This window comes from Panthera leo, chromosome B4, assembly GCF_018350215.1.
Source record: "Panthera leo isolate Ple1 chromosome B4, P.leo_Ple1_pat1.1, whole genome shotgun sequence".
NCBI classification, from domain to species: Eukaryota; Metazoa; Chordata; class Mammalia; order Carnivora; family Felidae; genus Panthera; species Panthera leo.
Window position 1 is genome coordinate 97,283,119 of NC_056685.1, and position 21,904 is coordinate 97,305,022.

The 21,904-nt window shown below is 35.9% G+C and overlaps 1 long non-coding RNA gene across 2 annotated transcripts; it reads right to left on the bottom strand.

Moving 5' to 3' along the window:
• Positions 1 to 6,216: 6,216 nt before the first annotated feature.
• On the bottom strand, positions 6,217 to 17,004 carry LOC122223679. Of its 2 annotated transcripts, none has more exons than XR_006204389.1 (3): positions 16,916 to 17,004; positions 15,859 to 16,060; positions 6,217 to 6,274 (listed from the first exon to the last, which is right to left on the bottom strand). It is a non-coding gene; the product is annotated as an uncharacterized LOC122223679 (long non-coding RNA). The 2 variants fall into 2 exon arrangements; XR_006204388.1 differs by lacking the exon at positions 6,217 to 6,274 and adding an exon at positions 14,841 to 14,944.
• Between the last annotated feature and the right edge of the window lie 4,900 nt (positions 17,005 to 21,904).

Consider the following 21,904-nt stretch of genomic DNA (forward strand, 5'->3'; position numbering starts at 1 on the left):
CCCTTTCCTTCCCCAATGGTGTTTTGTTAAGTTTATCAAATTCTACCTATGAGTGAAAACATAAGATATCGGTCTTTCTCTGACTGACTTATTTCATTTAGCATAATACCCTCCAGTTCCATCCACATTATAAATGTCAAGATATCATTGTTTCTTATTGCCAAGTAGTATTCTATTATATATATAAACCACAACTTCTTTATCCATTCATCAGTTGATGAGCATTTAGGCTCTTTCCATAATTTGGCTATTGTTGAGAGTGCTGCTATAAACATTGGGGTACATGTGCCCTATAAATCAGCACTCTTGTACCCTTTGGATAAATTCCTAATAGTGTTATTATTGTAGGGTGATTCTATTTTTAATTTTTTGAGGAGTCTCCACACTGTCTTCCAGAGTGGCTGTAGCAGTTTACATTCCCACCAACAATGCAAGAGGGTTCCCCTTTCTCCACATCCTCACCAGCTTCTATCGTTTCCTGAGTTGTTATTTTTAGCCAATCTGACTGGTGTTAGGTGGTATCTCAATGTGGTTTTGATTGGTATTTCCCTGATGAGGAGCGACGTTGAGCATCTTTTCATGCGTCTGTTGGCCATCTGGATGTCTTCTTTGGAAAAGTATCTGTTCATGTCTTTGGCTCATTTCTTCACTGGATTATTTGTTTTTCGGGTGTGGAGTTTGGTAAGTTCTTTAAAGATTTTGGATACTAGCTTTTTGTCTGATATGTCATTTGCAAATATCTTTTCCCATTCTGTCAGTTGCCTTTTAGTTTTGTTGATTGTTACCTTTGCTGTGCAGAAGGTTTTTATCTTCATGAGGTCCCAATAGTTCATTTTTGCTTTGAACTCCCTTGCCATTGGGGATGTGTCAAGTAAGAAATTGTTGCGGCTGAGGTCAGAGAGGTTTTTTTCCTGCTTTCTCCTCTAGGGTTTTGATGGTTTCCTGTCTCACATTCAGGTCCTTTATCCATTTTGAGGTGTTTTTTTTTTTTTTTGTGAATGGTGTAAGAAAGTGGTCTAGTTTCATTCTTCTGCATGTTGCTGTCCAGTTCTGCCAGCACTTGTTAAAGAGACTGTCTTTTTTCCATTGGATATTCTTTCCTGCTTTGTCAAAGATGAGTTGGCCATACGTTTGAGGGTCCAATTCTGGAGTCTCTATTCTATTCCATTGGTCTATGTGTCTGTTTTTGTGCCAATACCATGCTGTCTTGATGATTACAGCTTTGTAGTAGAGGCTAAAGTCTAGGATTGTGATGCCTCCTACTTTGTTCTTCTTCAATATTACTTTGGCTCTTTGGGGTCTTTTGTGGTTCCGTACAAATTTTAGGAATGTTTGTTCTAGCTCTGAGAGAATGCCGATGCAATTTTGATTGGGATTGCATTGAATGTGTAGATTGCTTTGGGTAGTATTGACATTTGAACAATATTTATTCTTCCAATCCATGAGCATGGAATGTTTTTCCATTTCTTTGTATCTTCTTCAATTTCCTTCATAAGCTTTCCATAGTTTTCAGCATTCAGATCTTTTACATCTTGGGTTAGGTTAATTCCCAGGTATTTTATGTTTCTTGGTGCAACTGTGAATGGGATCAGTTTCTTTATTTGTCTTTCTGTTGCTTCAGTATTAGTGTATAAGAATGCACTGATTTCTGTACATTAATTTTGTATCCTGCAACTTTGCTGAATTTATGTATCAGTTGTAGCAGACTTCTGGTGGAGTCTATCAGGTTTTCCAAGTATAATATCATGTCATTTGAAAAAGGTGAAATCTTGACTTCATCTTTGCCGATTTTGATGCGTTTGATTTCCTTTTGTTGCCTGATTGCTGATGCTAGAACTTCCAACACTATGTTAAACAACAGCAGTGAGAGTGGACATCCCTGCCATGTTCCTGATCTCAGGGGGAAAGCTCTCAGTTTTTCCCCATTGAGGATGAGATTAGCTGTGGGCTTTTCATAAATGGCTTTTATGATGTTTAAGTATGTTCCTTCTATCCTGACTTTCTTGAGGGTTTTTATTAAGAAAGGATGATGAATTTTGTCAAATGCTTTTTCTGTATTGATTGACAGGATCATATGGTTCTTCTCTTTTCTTTTATTAATGTGATGTACAACATTGATTGATTTGTGAATGTTGAACCAGCCCTGCATCCCAGGAATGAATCCCACTTGATCATGGTGAATAATTCTTTTTATATGCTGTTGAATTCGATTTGCTTGTATCTTGTTGAGAATTTTTGCATCCGTATTCATCAGGGGTATTGGCCTGTAGTTCTCTTTTTTTGCTGGGTCTCTGGTTTAGGAATCAAAGTAATAATGGCTTCATAGAATGAGTCTGGAAGTTTTCCTTCCCTTTCTATTTTTTTGGAACAGCTTGAGAATGATAGGTATTATCTCCGCTTTAAATGTCTGGTAGAATTCCCCAGGGAAGCCATCTTGTCCTGGACTCTTATTTGTTGGGAGATTTTTGATGACTGATTCAATTTCTTCTCTGGTTATTAGTCTGTTCAAGTTTTCTATTTCTTCCTGTTTGAGTTTTGGAAGTGGGTGGGTGTTTAGGAATTTGTCCATTTCTTCCAGGTTGTCCAATTTGTTGGCATATAATTTTTCATAGTATTCCCTGATAATTGCTTGTATTTCTGAGGGATTGGTTGTAATAATTCCATTTTCATTCATGATTTTATCTATTTGGGTCATCTCCCTTTTCTTTTTGAGAAGCCTGGCTAGAGGTTTATCAATTTTGTTTATTTTTTCAAAAAACCAACTCTTGGTTTCGTTGATCTGCTCTACAGGTTTTTTAGATTCTATATTATTTCTGCTCTGATCTTTATTTCTCTTCTTCTGCTGGTTTTGGGGTGTCTTTGCTGTTCTGCTTCTATTTCCTTTAGGTGTGCTGTTAGATTTTGTATTTGGGATTTTTCTTGTCTCTGGAGATAGGCCTGGATTGCAATGCATTTTTCTCTCAGGACTGCGTTTGCTGCATCTCAAAGCGTTTGGATTGTTGTATTTTCATTTTCGTTTGTTTCCATATATTTTTTAATTTCTTCTTTAATTGCCTGGTTGACCCACTCATTCTTTAGTAGCGTGTTCTTTAACCTCCATGCTTTTGGAGGTTTTCCAGACGTTTTCCTGTGTTTGATTTCAAGTTTCATAGCATTGTGGTCTGAAATGTGCATGGTATTATCTCAATTCTTTTATACTTATGAAGGGCTGTTTTGTGACACAGTATGTGAGCTATCTTGTAGAATGTTCCATGTGCATTCGAGAAGAAAGTATATTCTGTTGCTTTGGGATGCAGAGTTCTAAATGTATCTGTGAAGCCAGTCTGATTCAATGTATCATTCAGGGCCCTTGTTTCTTTATTGATCCTGTGTTTAGATGGTCTATCCATTTTCTACATGGGGTATTAAAGTCCCCTGTAATTACCACATTCTTATCAATAAGGTTGCTTATGTTTGTGATTAATTTTTTTATATATTTGGGGGCTCCCGTATTTGGCGCATAGACATTTATAATTGTTAGCTCTTCCTGATGGATAGATCCTATAATTATATAATGCCCTTCTTCATCTCTTGTTACAGCCTTTAATTTAAAGTCTAGTTTGTCTGATATAAGTATGGCTACTCCAGCTTTCTTTCGACTTCCAGTAGCATGATAGATAGTACTCCATCCCCTCACTTTCAATCTGAAGGTGTCCTCAGGTCTAAAACGAGTCTCTTGTAGACAGCAAATAGATGGGTCTTGTTTTTTTGTCCATTCTGATACCCTGTGTCTTTTGGTTGGAGTATTTAGTCCATTTACATTCAGTGTTATTATTGAAATATATGGGTTTAGAGTCAGTGTGATGTCTGTAGGTTTCATGCTTATAGTGATGTCTCTGGTACTTTGTGGTCCTTGCAACATTTCATTCACAGAATCCCCTTAGGACCTCTTGTAGGTCTGGTTTAGTGGTGATGAATTCCTTCAGTTTTTGTTTGTTTGGGAAAATCTTTATCTCTCCTTCTATTCTGAATGACAGACTTGCTGGATAAAGGATTCTCGGCTGCATATTTTTTCTGTTTATCACATTGAAGATTTCCTGCCATTCCTTTCTGGCCTGCCAAATTTCAGTAGATAGGTCAGTCACTACTCTTATGTGTCTACCTTTGTAAGTTAGAGCCTGTTTATCCCTAGCTGCTTTCAGAATTTTCTCTTTTTCCATGTATTTTGCCAGTTTCACTATGATATGTCCTCCAGAAGATCGATTCAAGTTATGTCTAAAGGGAGTTCTCTGTGCCTCTTGGATTTCAATGCCTTTTTCTTTCCCCAGATCAGGGAAGTTATCAGCTATGATTTGTTCAAGTACACCTTCAGCCCCTTTCTCTCTCTCTTCCTCTTCTGGAATTCCTATCATACAGATATTGTTCCATTTGATTGCATCACTTAGTTCTCTAATTCTCCCCTCATACTCCTAGGTTTTTTTTTATCTCTCTTTTTCTCAGCTTCCTCTTTTCCCATAATTTTATCTTCTAATTCACCTATTCTCTCCTCTGCCTCTTCAATCCATGCTATGGCCGTCTCCATTTTATTTTGCACCTGATTTATAGCATTTTTTAGTTCATGAGTATTTCTTAGTCCTTTGATCTCTGTAGCAATAGATTTTCTGCTGTCCTTTATGCTTTTTTCAAGGCCAGTGATTAATTTTATGACCATTATTCTACATTCTTGTTCTGTTATATTGCTTAAATCAGTTTTGATCAATTTGTTAGCTGTCACTACTTCCTGGAGTTTCTTTTAAAGATAATTCTTCCATTTTGTCATTTTGGGTAGTTCCTGTGGTAGCTCCAAACTGCAGGGCACTTCCCCTGTGTTGTCCGAAGACACTTGTGTTGGTGGGCGGGGCCGTAGTCAGACGTGATGTCTGTCCCCGGCCCACTGCTGGGGCCACAGTAAGACTGGTGTGTACCTTATCTTCCCCTCTCCCAGGGGCAGGACTCACTGTGGAGTGGTGTGGCCCCTGTCTTGGCTGCTTGCACACTGCCAGGCTTGTGGTGCTGGTTCGATGGGATCTGGCCAAGGGTATATTAGCAGGGGTGGATCTGCAAGGTGCACAGGGGCGGGAGGGGAAGGCTTAGCTTGCTTTGCCATTGGTGGTCCCCTGCAGGAGGGGTCCTGCAGCAACCAGAGGGAGGCAGGCCATTAGGAAGGATGGATCCACAGAAGCACAGCATTGGGCATTTGTGTGGTGCAAGCAAGTTCAGTGATGGGAACTGTTTTGGGATTTTGGTTGGGGGATGAGCAAGGGAGATGGCGCTGGTGAGAGCCTTTGTTCCCTGCCAAACTGAGCTCTGTCTTCTGGGGCTCAACAACTCTTCCTCCTGTTGTCCTCTAGCCCTCCCCACTCCGAGCAGAGCTGTTGACTTATAACATTCCAGATGTTAAGTCCTGCTGGCTGTTAGAACTCACTCCATCTGGCCCCTCCACTTTTGCAAGCCAGACTCAGGGGCTCTGCCTTGCTGGGTGGGCTGCCCCTCCACCGCCCCGGCTCCCTCCCACCAGTCCGTGCAGTGCGCACTGCCACTCTACCCTTCCTACCCTCTTCTGTGGTCCTCTTGTCTACACTTGGCTCCGGAGAGTCCGTTCTGCTAGTCTTCTGACGTTTTTCTGGGTTCTTTAGGCAGATGGGGGTGGAATCTAAGTGATCAGCAGGACGCGGTGAGCCCAGTGTCCTCCTATGCCACCATCTTCCTCAACTCCCCAGAGTTGCCTTCTGTATCAAAAAGCATTGCTAGCAAGTATCAGGTTTCTCAATTAATGAATGAAATATATGTACATAGTAATAAAAAACTATAAACATGATCTTGAACATAGAACCTTTGATTGATTCTTAAACTTATTCTTAATTTCTGTTTGTCACTAGAACATCAGGTTTCTTGTGTGAAGAAAACAAACCCTTATAAACATACATTGATAGCCTTTAGATTATCCCCTAAATGCTATAGATATTCCCTAGCATTTTAACTAGAATTTGGAAATGGCTTTTCAAGATCATGTGAAAGTTAATTGATCTTGCCTTCTCCGTCAAATATTTCTATTTTATCCTTGGCTATTTTTGAATGCGGATTGGAACCCAGAGAACAGTAGTCTTTTATAAAAATCAGTCTTCCTGCATAATATCTAATGGTTAGATTTATCCCTGAGGAAGGATGTAAATTCATTGCAAATGATACTTTAATGGAGCCCAGCCTTTTTGTCATGCAAAGACATCCAAATAAATGTGGCAGCCAGCAGCAATTCCTATGGGAAACAGTGCAACATGATGTAAGTGATCTTGTCAGAAATAAGCAAATAAATACCTCTAGCTTCACCATTCTAACAATTTTATCCCATCAAAGAAATGCAGAACATGATTTACATGTTGTTGATAATCTTTTTTAAAGAACGAGTCCAAGTGCTAGGGCTTGTTTGCACTTATTGTAATAGATGTGACAGATGTCTTATTCATGATATGCTAGAGAAAATATTAACTCCCACAAAGTTGCAAAATGCTTATAAGTGAATATACATTCATTTACTTTAGATAAATGACTCCCTTTCATTGCCATGGGTTATGTTAATTTTTTGGGTGTCTCTTCTAAAACACTCTATGCTATCCTTTTTACATATAGTTTCCTCCACATTTGATCATACGTTATAATAATAACACCCACAGCTCTGAAGGAATTGATAAAGCTGTGAAATTGAAGACAAAGAAGAAGATGAAGAAGTAGAGGAAGATGAAGAAGAAGAAAAGGAAGAGGTAGAAGAGGAAGAAGAAAAGGGGGAGGAGGAGGAGGAGGAAGAGTAGGAAGAAATGGAAGGGAAGAAGGAGGAGAAAGAAGGAGAGGAGGAGGAGGAGAGGTCAGCACAGAATAAAGATGAAAATATATTCACTCTCAATCACCTTGGGTAACAATGGCAGGTAGCTCCTTCATGAGAGAATTCTTTAAATGTAAGAACCTTTTAACCTTACTGAATTAAAATGGGGAGTGAGTTTGTTATAGTGATTTTAATGATAATTACTTGAAATTATTTTGAAAAGATAACAAATATAACAGTCTACTAATTCACTGCTGAATTACTAAGGGAATGGTGTTCTGTGAGAATTTCCATGGGCGATACTATAAAGTACAGGGACTTGTAAAAGTTTTCTCTAATTCCAAAGTCCTTTTGAAAGTAGGACAAGTTGGCTACTCATGAATCAGTGAGATACCTGACTGGAGTTAACATTCTCGTCAGGGAAGAGAAGCAATTTCCGTAAGTAATTGTTGTAAACTTAATGAGATTCTAAATAGTTGCAATAGGAGATAACAGTAATTTTATACTGGAGTTAATCTTTTCAAAATAAGTCTCATTATAGAAGTTTGCTATGCTGTTCATGTATTTTTTATATGTTTTATTCTGAGATATATAATCCCTATAGAAAAGCATATAAATAGTGGTAGGTGAATGGGTAAAGGGGTCAAAAGCATGGTGACTATAATTGATAATATTGTATTATATTGCTACAAGAGTGGATCTTAAGATCTTAAGAGATCTTAATAAAAAAATGTAACTATATATGGTGACGGATACTAACTAGTCTTATTGTGATCATTTGTAATAAATACAAATACGGAATTATTATACTGTATACATGAAACTAATATAATGTTATATCTCAAGTGTATCCCAGTATAAAAGAAAAGCATATAAAATAAGTATATGTAATCTAAAGAATAATTATAATGTGATCATATATGTCCTACCTCACAGGTCAAGAAAAGGAACATTGACAAAACTTCAAAAGCCAACTATGATCACCCTCCTTACAAATTCCTTCATTCCTCCAAAATTAACCAGTATGTGACATTTGTAATAATCACCTTTGCTCTCTTTTTTAATGTTTTATTTATTTTTGGAAGAGACGGAGACAGAGCGAGAGCAGGGGAGAGGCAGAGAGAGATGGAGACACAGAATCCAAAGCAGGCTCCAGGCTCTGAGCTGACAGTACAGAGACCAATGCAGGGCTCAAACTCACAAACCATGAGATTGTGACCTGAGCCAAAGTCAGACACTTAACCAACTGAGCCACCCAGGTGTCCCAAGCATCTTTGCTTTTTAAGAATAGTTTATCTCAGGGGTGCCTGAGTGGCTTAGTCTGTGAAGTGTCAGATTCCAGCCCAGGCCATGGTCTCACAGTTTGTGGGTTTAAGCCTTGCATTGGGCTCTGTGCTGACAGCTTGGAGCCTGGAGCCTACTTTGGATTCTGTCTCCTTCTTTGTCTGCACGTCCCCTACTCACATTCTGTCTATGTCTCTCTCAAAAATAAATAAGCATTAAAAGAAATTTTAAAAAGAATAGCTTACCTCATATGCATTCCTTCGTAATAGAATTTAGATTTTTTGAACATTTTAACATTTATCTATGTTGCATGTAGCTGTGGTTATTTCATTTTTAGTACTGTATTGAATTCCATTGTATGATTATACTAGAATTTATATTCATTTTGTGTCATTTCCAGCTTTTATAAACAATACTGAAATGTACAGGTGTATACGTATATCTGTGTGTTTGGTAGGGATGGGGATGTGTGTGCAGAGTGGGGTATAAATGTTCTACAGAGCACCAGTCTTCAAAGTGAAGCCCCTGGAGAAGCAGCAATGGCATTACCCTGAGGACTTGTTAGAAGTACATATTTTTTTAGTTCTACCTCAGAAACTGAACTTGAGGCCACGCTGTCTGTTTTAACAAGTCTTCTAGTTGATTCTGACACACACTCAAGTTTGAGAGCCATGTATCGTTGTAAGTGGAACAACTGGATTATAGGATGTGTACATCTATGACTTTATTAGGTAATTCCAAATTGTTCTTTGAAGTGGTTATAGCAACTGACAAAACTCCAGTGGTGCATGACAGTTCACATACATCGTGAACACGAAGATACACTGTTCAGATTCTCTTTCAAAGAACTCGTGGGCTCAGTAGCTGTCATGGCTGACAGTGGACAGCCTCAGGTGTGAACTCCTTCCAGGATTGCCTCAGCTGCACAGAGCCTTCTCACCATGGTCACACTATTCCACAAAATGGCCCACATCCAGTGACTTATTCAGGTGGAAGTGTAAATGCCTAGCCATTTCAACCTAATGCAGGACAACTATGATGGGACATTTTGGCTGCAATTCTGCAGCGCCCATGGAGACTGTCTTCTGGGGTTGCTTCCCAGCTTGGCTTTCCCAGCTTCCTATTTTGCCTCTTTTCTTTCCCTTCTTCGAAAACATCCTGAATGGTAAAACTGTCTCCATGTCTACTTCGCAGAAAATCTTAACTGCTACCATATTCTCTTAAACTCTTGGCAATCAACTAAATCTAACATTTTCTCTGTGCTTTGGGGTTTTAATAATACTTAATTACACTTTCCTGATTACTACTACTGCTGAGCAACATTTAATTTAGAATTTCTCTTTTGTGAAGTTCCAGTTCAAGTGTTTTGTCCAATCATCTATTGTGTTGCAAGTCTTTTTTCTTGTTAACTGGTAAAACTTTTCGCATGTGCTCGATATTGGATCTTTGTTATTACAAGCTTTACAATATATATTCTTACTTGTATTATCATTTGTATTATTATTAATAGATAATTACCAAATTTTCATAAGGTTGTAATGTTCAATCTTTACATTATGCTAGTCAATTTTGCATTTTGTTTCAGAAATCTTTTCTTAACCCTAGGACATGAAAGACTTGTATGGATTTTTAGGCAGATTAAATGGAATAATTAGTTTGGGGGTGATATAAATCTTTACCATTTCTTTCTTTCTTTCTTTCTTTCTTTCTTTCTTTCTTTCTTTCTTTTTAAATTGAAGTATATTTAACATACAATGTAAAATTAGTTCTGGGTATATAACATAATGATTGAAAATTCTATACCTTACTCAGTGCTCACAAAGATGTTTATTCTTTTTCTTTTTTTTCCCCGCCAGGCTTTTTCCTGTTTACATTTCACTTTTGGGATTTTCTATTGGCATATCCTCAAGCTCACGGATTATCCTTCCTTAGCCATGTCCAGTCTACTAATAAGCCTATTAAAGTCCTTCATTTCTGTTATGGTGCTTCTTACGTCTAATATATCTTTTTTATTCTTTTTTTAGAATTTCCATTATCCATGTTTTCTTATATGTTCTCTACTTTTTAGACATTAGAACTCTTAGAACGCTTAGAATATCAATCACAGTTTTTTTTTTTTGTTTATTTTTGAGAGACAGAGGGAGACAGCATGGGCATGGGAGGAGCAGATATGGGGACAGAGAATTTGAAGCAGGGTCTGCAATGACAGCTGAGAGCCTGATGCAGGGCTTGAACCACGAACCATGAGATCATGACCTGAGCAGAAATCAAGAGCCAGATGCTTAACCGACTAAGCCACCTAGGGGCCCCCCAGTCACAGTTCTTTAATTTACATTCTTATATCCAAATTCCCTGCCATTTCTGAGTCTGGTTCTAATGCTTGCTGAGTCTCTTCTGTGTTTTTTGCATTTTGGTATGCCTTGTAATTTTTTGTTGAAGTCTGAACATGATAAACTAGTGAAAGCATATCAGGTAAACAGGCCTTTAATAATGTGGTGGTAAGGTATGTGGGGAAGGGAGTATTCTATAGTCCTATAATTAGGTTTCAATCTGTGAAATTCACAGGTGCATATCAGTTGTTTCCCCTTGCCTGAGGTGGAAAGTATGGCTGGTGGGGGCTGGAATTCATAACTTCTTTTTCTCTTCATGGAAGGCAAGAGCAGCCTGGAGTTGGGTATTTCCCTTTTACCAGGTAGGTTAGGCTCTGATTAATATCCCAATAGGTAAAGCTCTGGTAAAATAGTTTCTCTTAAAAGCAAGCCTTGTTAAGAACAGAAAGATCTGGCTATTTCAAATTGGTTCATTTTCCTCTCTCCCAATAGAAGCCAGAATCAATTTTTCTCTGATATTCACTGTGAGAACCTGGTTGAACGTTAGCAGGTAAACTTACAAATTGTGGGGTTGCCTTCCCCCTCTTCTCCAGTTTTTAACTCAGTAAATTATCATACAATTAATGGCACTGGAGAAACCCAGTTGTGTCACTTTGTAGTTATTACTCCTCTATCCTCTCCAAAACTAAATACTGTTCTGATCTAACACCATGAATTGGTTTTGACTAATTCTGAACTATAAAATGGTATCATATAATACATATTTGCTCATGTCTCTTTTCAGTCAATATTACGTTTGCAACTTCATCAATATTTTTGCTTATATCGGTGCCTCATTAATTTTTAATTTCTGTTTTTTATTTCATTATATGAATATAGAAAATATAATTAACCATTCTTCTTTTGATGACTTTATCAGTTATTTCCAATTTTTGGCCTAGTGTAAACATCTTTTTTGTGAGTTTTTGTGCCCATACATACATATATTTCTGTTGGATTTATGTATGACTCTAATAACACATGTATGGATTTGACTTTAGTAGACAATGACCAGTCTGATTGATATTTAACACTTGAATGTATATATATAATGCATGTACATATACATATATATAAATATATAAATTTCTCTTCATTTGTACTTCATTTATACTCCTTTCTCTTCATTTATACTCCTACAACTTTTAAAGATAGTAAAACTACTAAATTAATACAATATCCTCCCCTCTGGTCTTCAAAATCAACACTAGTTCCTCTTCAATAATACCACCTGACTGTGGACTCATTAATATTTTTAGAAATGAATATATGATCCTTCCTTATACTTGCACCACATCTGAATGTGCTGTGCCCTACTCTCTGCTCCCCCTCTTCCTGTACAACCACCACCACAACCACAGCATTTGCCTAGTAATTGCTCATGTTTGTTTGCATTTGTAGTATAATTACATAACATAGCAACAATTATACATATATTACTCTGATTCTTTTATAAATGCTTCTCTTTGCCACAAGAGTGTAAATTCTGTGATGGCAGAGATTTTGTGTTATTCTCCTCCAACTTTGGATCCCTAATGCCTAGAACAATGTGTAGGACATAGTAAGGGTTCAAAATAGATGGGTGTTGAACGAATACATTCCTACCTGAATGCATGAATAAATGAGTGCTATTTACCCTACATGGAAAATCCTTTCTCTTCTCCCTCTTCCTTCTCTCACTTTGTCAAGTAAATTAAAATTCATCCTTTATATCTCAGCCTATACATTGTTGGCTAAAATATCTTTCTAAATCAAAACTTCGTTAAAATGCTCCCCACTGATTCTTTCTTATTCTAATTTAGCATATTATGTAGCAATGTTTATCTTTTGTTTCTCTTCCCCACTAGTTTGTAAACTCCTTGTGATAGAGGCTGTGTCACAGTCATAAGAAAATCCCATTTCCTAGAACAATGACTAACATCACAGAAAAAATAACAAAAAACAAAACTTAAATCTTTTCCTGACTTGGATATAGTTTTTTCATTTAAAATATTTAAGCAATGTCTTTATTTTTTTATTCAATCTAATAGCACCATGTAATTCATTACATTAGCATCATGATAAATATGAATTAATTCTAGGAATGACAGTGTCAGAAGTAATTCATTGTCTGAGAAGTAAGATGAAGATAAAGATGAAGATGAAGAAAAGCAAGAGGAAAGGAGGAGGAGAATAGGATGGAGGAAGAGACAAAGGAAAAGAGGGACTAGGAGGAACAGAACATTTGGAATATAAACATAAAAGCTACTTTCTCCCATCTTCCTCTTTTCCCCTGTGCTGACCTCAGCCTTCAATAGTCCTCACATTTATTACTTTTTCACTCTAAAGCTCCAACCATAAATAAATTGCTCTAAAATGTATCAAGAAACATAATATTTTGAAGTATATCTAACTCACTCCATAACTAAATCCTAAGATTTCTTTCTTTCCTTCTCTTTCTTTTTTTCTTTCTTTCTTTTTCTTTCTTTCTTTCTTTCTTTCTTTCTTTCTTTCTTTCTTTCTTTCTTTCTTTCTTTCTCTTTCTTTCTTTCTTTCTTTCTTTCTTTCTTTCTTTCTTTCTTTTCTTTCTTCACAGCTTTATCAGAGTCAGTAGTCTTACAATTAACATGGAACAATCTGCATTTCAGAAATTTGAATAGCTTCCCATTTCTAGAAATGACTGAAGACTGAGTAGATGAAATAAGCCGGTGAATATATTTCATCTGACCTTGATTTTTATTTATATAGATACTATAAACTCATTTCAGAGTTATTTTATCCAACTTCAACAACTTGCAAAAATTCATTAGTAATATTGATCAATAATTTTTTTTCAGAATTTTAAGAATTCTACAATTTAATCTTTGTCATCTATTATGAATAATTAAATGTATCTGATGACGCTAAATTGTACAACTGTTATGAGTTGTTTAAAGAGAGAGAGAGTCTTGATTACAATTCAGAATATCAGTTTTAGTTGAAATGGAGATTATGTCCTTTATACAAAGATAATATTTTTTCACAAATGGCAAAGATGATACTATTTAGTAGCATGACAACCATAGTACACAAGCAAGAGTAATGGTAAACAATCAGTAGTTTATGAGGACATTATTAGAGTGATTTAAGGGTTAAGAAACCTCTGAGAAGCTAATGATCAATAACTGTCAGTATTTATATTGATCAACTATATATAAAGCACATGGTAAAGTATTTGAAGCCCATGCTATTAAATATATCCTCTGGGCAACAGAAACGTCATTACAATTTGAAGAAAAAAGATGAGATTGACTCTCATTTGATTTATTATGAGTGTCAGTTATTTGAAAGTCATTTCAGTTATTTAAAAGCTGAAATATTTTAATATTAATGATTGCTTTCAGAATTAAAGGCATATATACTAAAATTATAAGTGCCAATAACTCCTTTCTTTTCCAATAAACTAATACAGAGTTATTAATTGCATTTGGAATATTTACTCTTAAAATATGTACTAGGGTAAACACAAAAAATAATTATAAAGTAAGGTTTATATGGGAGTCAATGGCTATGGCTAATCAAAAAATAAATATTTATTATTATTATTTAATATCATCATATGAATCCAAGTTATTTTTTATATTAGAGGAGCCATAAGAAAAAGTAAGCCCTCTATAATAACAGTACAATTTTATTCTATTTCATCAATAAGTTTTAAATTATTCAACAATATATTTTTCTCAAACAAAATTTTTTTATTCAGTTATTTCCCCACAACTTACATATTATATGTTTACTTCCATTAGAATCTTTACCTTTATCTAAAAAATATATGTTTTTATTCACTTCTTGAATTCAATTCAGGAAACAATATTTAGAAGAATTTGTCATTAAGAAAATATAAACCTAGTTCTTCATGATTTTCCCAAAATAACTGTACACTGTACCTAGTAGTCTTTAAAATGTTGGTCAATACTGAAGTGTTATTTTTTCTATTCTTGAGTATAGACAGAAATCATAGTTTTATATTTATGATTATAGTGACACAGCAACTAATTATAGTAATTCGATACCCCTAACAGAACCACCCAACACATTTTATGGTTTCATCTCTACAGTACTTTAAAGTGAATAAAATGCAGAAGCCCTACAACTTTGGATAAGTTAATGCTCTCCTTGTTCACATGCCATGGTGAGCATCAGTGCCAGAAGTCAAATACACGCATCTTATATTGTATAGTTCTAAAAAATAAAACTGTGGAGCATATTAAAATATACTTCTTACTCTTGCATATGTGATTAAGATTATATCTAACCCTAGATCCCAGTTACCTGGGAAGAAATCTCTGCTGATCTCTAAACTTTTATCATAAAAATGATGTCTCATTGTCTCTTCTTTCTGTAGTTGTCAATCCCCAAATGATTATCACATATTTTAGCAAGAGCTGGAGATTTTATCTTTAAACATTCACTCAGGGTTTTCAGTTGATATGTCCTACTGTGAACATATATACAATCACCATGATATTCCTCAAAAGTAATATAAAAAAAAAGTAATATCCAACTACAGATCATGTGATGTGAATGTAGTCATAGAGGTTACTGAAAGTAAGAGATAGAAAGCATGATGAAATATCAATATGTTAACAAAAGATCCATGTTTACTCAGCTAGGTGAGAAACGTCACTGACAGTATTGTAAAAACTCAGCCATGGCAGTAAATTCTAAAAAAAACGCAGCAGAGTAGTGAAGAGTAAAATAATGATGGATAGCCAAAAGCTATATTGAATTGCATTAAAAAATTTGAAAATGTTGAGAACCACTGATTTACTGGATAAGTACTGGGTTCCAAATTGACTAGTTGTCAGATCCATGTTCGAATTCAGTTTCTATCACATAAGAGCCACATTATTTTTGGTTCTGGTGTATATATTTACCCATCTTTCTCCTGCTAGTGCCTGCTTCCTGGCAGCTGTATCCCACCACTGCCCAAGGCCTTCTATACATTGGAGAGTCTGCTTACGTGGCAAGGGCCTGAAACTCCAATGGAACCTTGGTCCAAGGGATACGCCTCACCTCCAGTCAAGTTGCCTAGATTGGGAGAGCCATAGTATCTGGGAGGTAAGAAGGGCATGTTATGGGGATCGGGGAGTCACTGGGACAGAAACTAAGACAAGCGTCCATCCTTCTTGATCCTACGCCCAGGCAACCAGAGCCCTTCTGGTTGCCCTGTTGCTCTTACTCCACAGACTGTCCCCAGGTGATGTAAAATAAGTCCAAAATGCAGGCACCACCCATGTGGACCTACCCCAGGCAAATAGGATGGAGAAGGAATTATCACTCTTACTAGCTAAGTACCTACATAATATCCTCTATTTTGCCTCTTGGCCTGCAAAAGACATAAATATTTACCATTTTGGCTCTTTACAGTTCTGTGATGTCAGTGGAAATCCATTTGAGTGTTCCTCCTCAGCAATCACATACAGATAATGAAGGACTTTTTTTTTTTCAAGTGACTTAGTGCCCCATGACTGAGTCCAAGCTCAACTATCTGGAACAAGTATTGCATTTTCTTCCAATGTGTGATTTGTCTTCTCCTTCTTTACTTTCCTATCTACAGAAGAATAAATTTTTTCAAAGATGGGGGAAAAATTGAGGCATATTTGAGGTAAGGAAACCCTAGAGTCAGACTACCACATAAAATAACTTTATTTCTTGTTCTTTCCATTTTTCTAAATTAATTGGATTGGTATAGAAAGATACTTAGATAGAGATGAACAAATTATCCTCTTGCAGATCAAGAACCCTACATTTATCATCAAAGTTAATAGAACAAAAAACTGAATGTTTTCCCCTAAAATCAGGAAGCGGATTAAGAAATCCTCTCTTATCACTTCTATTCAATATGGTAAATAATATTCTAGCTAGTTCAATAGGCAAAAAGCAGAACAAAGCAAACAAATTAAAAACACTTTTCTTGATTTGAATATAGCATGATTACCTATGTGGAAAATCCAAAATATCTTACAAAAACCTACTAGAACATGTTATTTAAGCAAAGATATATAAGTTTAAAAAACAAAAATCAATTATATTTCTATAAGCTAATAAAAAATCAGAAATTGAAACTAAAACAGTCATCCCATTTATAATAGCACTAAAAAGTATGATGTTCTCAGGGATAAATATGACAAAAGATGTGCAACACTTATATACTGAAATCATTGTATTTAGGGGTCATCTTTCTTCAGTTTTCTTTAATCCAGTTGAGTTTAGGTGGATTATCTACTTTGAAAGCCACTCTCACAATTTTAGTAGTTGTAATGGCAACACACTCCTCTACTATCAGAATGGCATTTGTTATCATTTGCTGCGTAAAAATTACCTAAATCTCCACTTCAGCAGTTTGCTGGGACTGCAGACATCCCAAGGCTCTACTGGGAAAAGATATGCTTTCAAGATCACTCACCTGTTTGTTTGCAGGGTTTTGTTCCTTGATTGCTGTTGGCCAGAGGCTGCCCTCAACAGTTTAAGGTATGGCAACTGGCTTCATCAGAACATCCTGAAAGACATTGAGAGAGAGAGAGAGAGAGAGAGAGAGAGAGAGAGAGAGAGAGAGAGAGAGAATGAGATGGAGCAGGACAGAAGACACAATCCTTTGTATCTGAATCTTAGAAGTGACACTTCATCACTTTCGCCATATTGTGGCATGATTACCAGGAAGAAGGGTTTGTGTTGGGAAGCATTTCAGAACTGTCTACCACAGTTTTCTTCTGACTCCCAATAATTCATGTCCCTTCCATGCAAAAGACATTCATTTCCTCTCAAACTATAAAATTTTCATCCCATGATGTCATGTCAAAGTTTAAAATCTCATTATCTAAATCAGATACAGGTGTGGATAAGCCTTCTAGAGCCGAAGTCCTCTAGATTTGTAAATCTCTGGAAAAAAAAAAAAGAAACAAGTATCTGCTCCCCTCACCCTACACAGACTTAATATACATTGGTAAAACAGGCATGAGATAAATGCTATGGATACTCCTGTTCAAAATGGTGGTGGGATCAGGGATGAGGGGATAAGAGACACAAAGAACCCGGTGGTTTCTAGCAATTCTGAAATTCACCTGGACAAATTTGGGTAATTTTATTAGATTCCAAGACCTGTGAGTAATTTCCTATGGTTCTTAGCTCCACTATTTAGACTCTTCTAGTTGCCCTCTAGTCATCCTTTCTTTTCCTTTCTTCCCATGTGTTTACAGCTTAGTTGCTCAGTTAGCTCCCTGCTGGTAGAGCTTTGGGGGTCCTAGAACCTCTTTTATTTTTATTTTTATTTAAAAAATTTTTAAACATTTATTTATTTTTTGAGAGACAGAGAGAGACAGAGCATGAGCAGGGGAGATGCAGAGAGAGGGGGAGACACAGAATCGGAAGCAGGCTCCAGGCTCTGAGCTATCAGCACAGAGCCCGATGTGGGGCTCGAACTCACGAAGTGTGAGATCATGACCTGAGTAGAAGCCGGTCGCTTAACTGACTGAGCCACCCAGGTGCCCCGAACCTCTTATTTTATACTCTCCTTGTCCCTTACAGTCCAATCTGGCTGTTTTTGCAAATAGCTTTCTCAGAAACTTTATCAGTGCCTGTGAATATCTTTGGGATTTACTCCATTAGATAAAATCCACACCAACAGTTTTTTTTCAAGATAATGAAATTTTTTTTGCAAAATTTTTTCCACCTTGGGATCCTGCTCAGATGGTTGAGGAATAAAGCTCTTAAGCTTCTTAGTAGGCTATTCTTCAAATGAAAGTATCTTTCAGCAAACCCTTTACTTTTTAAAGAGCACTTTGTATGGTTGACGAATACTGTGATACTTTTATCATTCTGAGGTCTTCATAAAAGGCTGTATGTTTTTGCTAACATGCTATTCAAAATCCTTACAGTCTTGATACACTATTTCCAAAGCCATTTGCACACTTTTGGTGTTTGTTATGGTATTATCCAATAAAATGGTATGTTTGTATACCATTAAGATATATCAAATGGCATTTGTTTTCTATTCTTTGTAACAAGTTACAAAATCAGTGGCTTTACCCCACAACATATACTACCTCCTAGTTCTTATAGGTCAGATATCCAAGTACAGCCTAACAGGGTTCTCTGATTTAGGTTCTCTCAAGCCTGCAATTATGGTGTCAGCCTCAGACTCAGTCATCTTAAGATTCAAGTAGGAAAGGATCTAATTTCAACCTCATTGACATGGTTGTTGGCAGGACTCAATTCTTTGTAAGCTATTGATCTGAAGCTACCTTCAGCGACTTGCATGTGGGTTTTTCCAAGGCAGCTCATAATAAGGCAGCTGGCTTCCCCCAATAAAGCAAGAGTGAAGAGAGTGCAAGCAAGACTAAAATTATAGTCTTCTGTGAGCTATTATGAGTGACATTCCATCTCTTTCATTGCATCCTATTCATTAGAAGCAAGTCAAAAGTCCCAGGCTATATAAGATGTTACACAAGGACATGAATACAAAGAGGCAGAGATCACTGGGAGCCATTTCAGGAGTTGGCCACTATACAATCACTGTGAAATTATACAGTTACTTTGCACATAACTTTTGGGAAAAGGCATTCATTTTCTCATTATACCAGGGAGTTCTAGAGGGGGGTGGGAAATATTTGTTCAAGAGAGACTATCTATGTAAAGACAACTAAAAACTCATTGATGAGCTTATCGTTTGGTTATCTTTCTAGTAATGGAGAAGAGAAGACAAGGTGACACTGATGAGCAAATCTTAACTTCCCAATGTATTGAGATTTGGAAGAAAGAACTTCTAGAATGTGCACAGACCTAAAGATATTATGATTTTATGAAATACCAAAACAAATTTTTACTCTTACCAATCAACCAACTTTTCACTTTCCCTTCCCCAAATCAGCTGCAATTCCTATTAAGATTAAAGATAAAGCTACCAATCAAGCCTAGACTTTTCACTATTTGGGAGGGAAAAAAATTGTTTTAACCCTTCTAATTTTTCAGCAATTCTGTTTAAGTGCTAATATATATGAAACAGTTAAACAGATAAATAAAATTGATGGAATGAAAGGTTGTTATGGTCTAAAATTTTGGGTCTTTTCCAAGTTCATATGTTGAAATCTTAACCTTCAAGGTGATGGTTTTAGGAGGTGAGGCTTTCGAGAGGTGATTACGTCATGAAGGTGAAATCCTCACAAATGAGGATTTATAAGGTGAAATCCTCACCTTATAAAAGAGGCCTCAGAAAGCTAGCTTGCCCCTTTCCACCAGGTGAGAATGTAACGTGAGAAGGTGCCATCTATGAACCCAGATGCTTTCCTCACTAGACACTGAATCTACTGGCACTTTGATCTTGGATTTCCCAGCCTCGAGAATAAATAAATATTTGTTGTTTATAAGCCACCCAGTTTATGACATCTTGTTATAGTAGCATGAACAGACTAAGACAATCTAAAGTATTATTTTATTTGTTGGTATTAAGTCTAAATATATACAGTAGAAGGACACATAATAACTTTTATAATTGAAGGTATTTCTCAGCAGGAGAGAAAGAGGGAAGTACAAAGCTGTAGAGAAAATATTTTATGTTTATGTACCATTAGGGCTCTCTGAGCAAGTCTTACTGAAACCTGAAACTTGAACTAAAATAAAAGATAAGGCTTAGAGGTTAATTTATGACTGAATAGATAGTAAGAACTCCAGGGAGAGGTATGTGTTACATTTCAAGGGAGGAGAAGTCACAGGATCCTAAAGACATCCTTTTGGTTTTAAAGTTGGAAATACTGGTCTTATTTTTTCCCCTGGAGGGATTTATTTACTTACTAAATAGTGAAGACTCAGAATTTTTCTCATTACATTTTCAAGGGTATTTCCTCAGAAGCTGAAGAGGGTAATAGCTGCCTTTTTCTCCTATGTAAACATTGAGAAACATCAAGATTCTTTTTTTTTTCTTTCTTTCTTTCTTTTTTTTTTTTTGTTTTAAGGTATCCTTGCCTACAGTAGACCCTCTTACATGTTGGATGATATTTGGTTCTGATCACATCATACAGGGGTAAGGATGGGCACAAAAGGAAACCAATACAATTATTGTTGTAAGTAAATAATAATTGTTTTGCTTTAGAAATTTCATGTTTGAATTTAGGATGATATTAACAAATACAGATATATAGAATATGCTCAGATAGAGGTACTCATGAAAGTTATAACTGTACCTGTATTATCTATTTTTAAACAAAATTATCTATTTTTTAACAAAACTTTAACAAAATATTTTTAACAAAATATTTAACAAAATAAGGTCTAATATAAATATTACAAATGACAATTATTACAAATTACAATATTTATATTACAAATATAAATTTTACCATGTTTAAAATCTGGTCAGGTATATAATGACTACTATATTGGCTTCATAGTTGTAAAAGAAACAAATAAAAAATAATGTTTTTGGTCAACATTTTGGTAAGGAACCCAGGGAAGGTGTGTGGAGGATTAGTTAAAGAAAGCTTTGACCTTCATATACATACATTCTTCCACAGTGGAAATATGAAGGCAGTAATTTCACTTTAAAATATATAAGGAGTCTGCTTTTCAAGGGAGCAGGATTAACCGCTTCGTACTTAAACCTTCTAGGATGTAATTTAGAGTATTTAATATTCTGATCAGAAATAGCATCCTTGGAATACTACAGTTTTAATTATTTTTTTTAAATAAAACAATCACTTTTTCCTAAACAAAACTTATTCAAAAAGGCTGTTATTTTCTTATAATTAATTTTAAAAGTTTTGAAATGGATGATTTTGGCTCTAAGGATAATATTGTTATAAAACTGGCCAAGAGGTCAAGTGAGTGTGCAATCAAGAAATTTATAAGTCACATAATACTCATGGAATTTAAAAATATATATTTATTAAGTAACTAGAAGGGATCATATGCTTCCATTTATAGCAGATTACAGTGCTAATTTCAAAATGGGAACTTCTCTAGACTGGTATAACTTCCCTTGAATAGTTTAATTACTAATTGTATACCCACAGTCTATCTATTAATTCCTTGAGCTGCTTTCAAATCCCATCACTAGTCATTATTTTTAACCATAATATGATTGAGGATTTACCTGTGGGGATCTATTAAGGGAAAGGGAAAATTTAACCTAGAGCTCCATGATTCTTAAGTCATTAGTCGGTTTACCAGTAAATCAGTTACTAATATGTTCAGCTGGAAATAGATCATGGAAATTTATTTGAATCACCAAAAAGAAATAAAGAGACACATGGTAGTCCAGTAGTCATACTGTGTGCCCTAATGATGTAATAGATAACTCATAATCTTTTCTAATCTTTATTCTACTAACATTAATGTGCTAGCTTCTAGTGCCACGTTTGATGCTTCATGGTTTCCAGAAGGCTCAAAATCATACATTGGTGTT